This window comes from Austrofundulus limnaeus, unplaced genomic scaffold (genome assembly GCF_001266775.1).
Source record: "Austrofundulus limnaeus strain Quisiro unplaced genomic scaffold, Austrofundulus_limnaeus-1.0 Scaffold601, whole genome shotgun sequence".
Classification (NCBI taxonomy): Eukaryota; Metazoa; Chordata; class Actinopteri; order Cyprinodontiformes; family Rivulidae; genus Austrofundulus; species Austrofundulus limnaeus.
Window position 1 is genome coordinate 240,911 of NW_013953003.1, and position 2,980 is coordinate 243,890.

A 2,980-nucleotide genomic window follows, 5' to 3' on the forward strand; every position below is an offset into this window, starting at 1 on the left:
TAAAGGTCTGTTTCAGGAAATCACATCCCCAGTAATCGGCTGTTATAGAATTAAGTTGTAAAAGAGTTCATACACCACTAGTTGGCAGTAATGTGTGTATATTGTACATGAATTGTTGCCAGCTAGTACAATAAGTGTCAAATTGAACTTGTGCTTTAAAATTAGCATCTGTTCGTTTTTCTATGGCATAAGYGRTTTTGAAGTTGTGGACCTAAATATTTTCATAAGTGCTTTAGAAATTGCAGYACTAATATTTGGATTAGTGCTGCCCACCACTGTTAAAAAGTGAAGATTACACCACCACAGTGTGCCAACTACATGTAAACTWTGTGACCAAGGACCATTTATACAGAGCTGTTTTCAGTGAWACAATGACAMTTTAGTTGTGGTCCAGCCTTTTGTTTACACGTTAACAGTGAATGGAGTTTCTGACACWGGATGTTTTGATCTGAGGTCTCAGAGTGGAACTACCTGGTGCACTGTTCCCACGTACAGCTGGCAGTTTMAACCCTCAATGGATTTTTAAAGTAAGGACGTTAAGATGTACATTGTCTAACTTTTTCCTTTTTAACTTTGTTAATCTGGAGTATTGCAGAATTATAACTTCAAATCAAATTCAAATACCTGTTTGTTTTATTTTACACAGTTAAAATGAAGAATACTCCTATTTTGGGTGGGYATGGGAGGTGTCTGTTTCTCTAATTTAAATATTAGACCAAATGTTTACAAGACACATCCTTGACCAGATAGCAGGGGCTGTTCTAGGGGCGGGGCCACAGGGGCAGTGGCCCCAGCTGAAATCTGATTGGCCCCCTGAGGTGGCCCTGTCCTGTCACTCATCTGTCCTTTGCACAAGAGTAATGATGGCAGGTGCAGTTCCACGTTCAAACACTAGAGGAGCTAATGAGTCAGATGCTGTATGTTTGAGGTTTTTTTTTATCTATGTACAGTAAAAATACATGTAAAACTTGTAAGGAGAATATACATGCAAGATTTTTTAAATTGCATTACAAGTGTTTGAACATGTGCGACTAGTTAAATGTATACATCTTATCAAAATCAGAGATTTGTGTGCAAAGATGTTAAATAAATACTTGGCCCCTCTAAGAATATTGTGGCCCCTTTATGGCCCCTTATTCAGAAAAATCCTAGATCCGCCACTGCCAGATAGAGAGAAGGCCTACAGGTCCACTGACTGATTACAAGACTGTAGACACCTGCGATGATAATTACTGGACACACCTTGATTTCACATGACCCTTTGGTCACYTTATTATGACCACCGCACACGAAGTGTCAGTGGGAGTCATATTGTTTTCGTTACTGATTTTTGGTCAACTGTACCACAAAAACAGCTGCACCGGTCAYCATGAAATTTGGCAGGACTGTAGATGAGTCTGACCTACACTGCGCCAGCCAACGGTTTTACAGTAGACCCCATATTTGAGGAGGGGGCTCCTTTCAAAGAGGGGGTGTCTGGACATGCAAAAATGCTTATAACTCAGAAACTGTTCAACATAGAAGCTTCAGATTTCTTTTTTCTTTAGCTCTGATGAGGGGCTATCAGGTCAACCAAAACCCCCCCACCCAAAAAAAGAACCCCACCCAAACCACTACAATTTTGGGATGCACCTAGTAGCATGACATTTATTAGGAATGAAGACTTCTGAGTTCTGGTGCACTTGTGCGTGTGGGGGTCATTATGTTACAGCTATGTGGTGTCTAGTTTTCAGGGGTTCCATCATTTCTGTCCAGGTCTGTTTATGAGTTTTATTTTAAAATTCTGTTAAAGCCTGGCTGAAAAGCAACGTCTGACTTTCATTCATTAATTTTCATAGATTTTTTTTATTATTACTTTTGTCAGATTCTAGTTATTTCTGTGACCACTGTGGGTTTTTCTTTCATTAAACGAGAGCTACCAACAGTTTTGTCCACGTTTCTGGACAAATAGGTGTTCAGCTAGTTTGTCGTAACAATTTACTCAGGAATTTCTTGCAGGATTCTAAAAGTCCTTAACTTGTCCTTAACAACATAAATCCAACTTGCTATTCAGATACTTCGAGTATTTTTGGTCTGTATTGTTCTTTTCATTAAGTGAAGATGAAACGATACTAAAACAGAACTGAAACAGGATTCCATGCTCTGCAGAAAGCACATGAACTGCTGTGTTGCAGCCACCTTACCCAGCCTCTGCAGGCTTGTTCCCCTGATACTAAAAAAACAACAATTTCAAAGTACATGCTCCGCTGGAAGCATGGAAACAGTTGCACTGAAGCTGCATTCTTGCCTCTGCAGAACTGGATCCCAAAGAATTCCACCAACTCAYTTTAACTGATAAAGACCCTCTCAGTGGTCTAAATCAGCAAACGGTGTATTTAAAGGACCTGTAAGAACATAGAACTGCAGCTGCAGTTGCAATGTAATTAATCAGTCTTTTTAAAAAAAATGCTGAGTACTAGACTTCATTTGTACACTCAAGATTGTTTTGGAAAAAGGGGTCTTAATAAAATTAAGATCTAATGTGGAGCTATAATTTGATTTTCCATTCTAAACATTTCTGGAGTTATGGACAACTTACTTCTCTTACGAATAAACAGACATGATCTACAAARGATTTGACACGCTGTTGGATGTCAAGCTGGACCATAAAAAGAATTTTTAAAAAGTGGTCACATGTGACTGTAACATTTGACCCTGTGAGCCTAAAATAWATCAGGATCATTCTTGACCAATGAGAAGTCCAGTTTGACATTTCTAATTGAAAGGGTTATCAGTTTAGATCTCAGACAAGATCTTGTTCATAGACAAACCAAGTCAGGGTTAGACAGATGCATGAACAAACAACTCTGTACTATATGGCACATCTTASAATGAGTATATAAATGCACCACTGGAGGCTTGAAATGCTTTTGAATTACAGTTGGGTTAGTTTGGACCCCTGAAATCCTTGTCATCTAATACAGCGGGTAAAATAAGTATT

General features: G+C 38.8%; 1 protein-coding gene across 1 annotated transcript in view; it reads right to left on the bottom strand.

The window, feature by feature from the left end:
• Positions 1-2,980, bottom strand: part of LOC106531143 (neural cell adhesion molecule L1) — a gene marked incomplete at its 3' end in the record, with an annotated part of 69,753 nt that overhangs the window by 2,646 nt on the left and 64,127 nt on the right.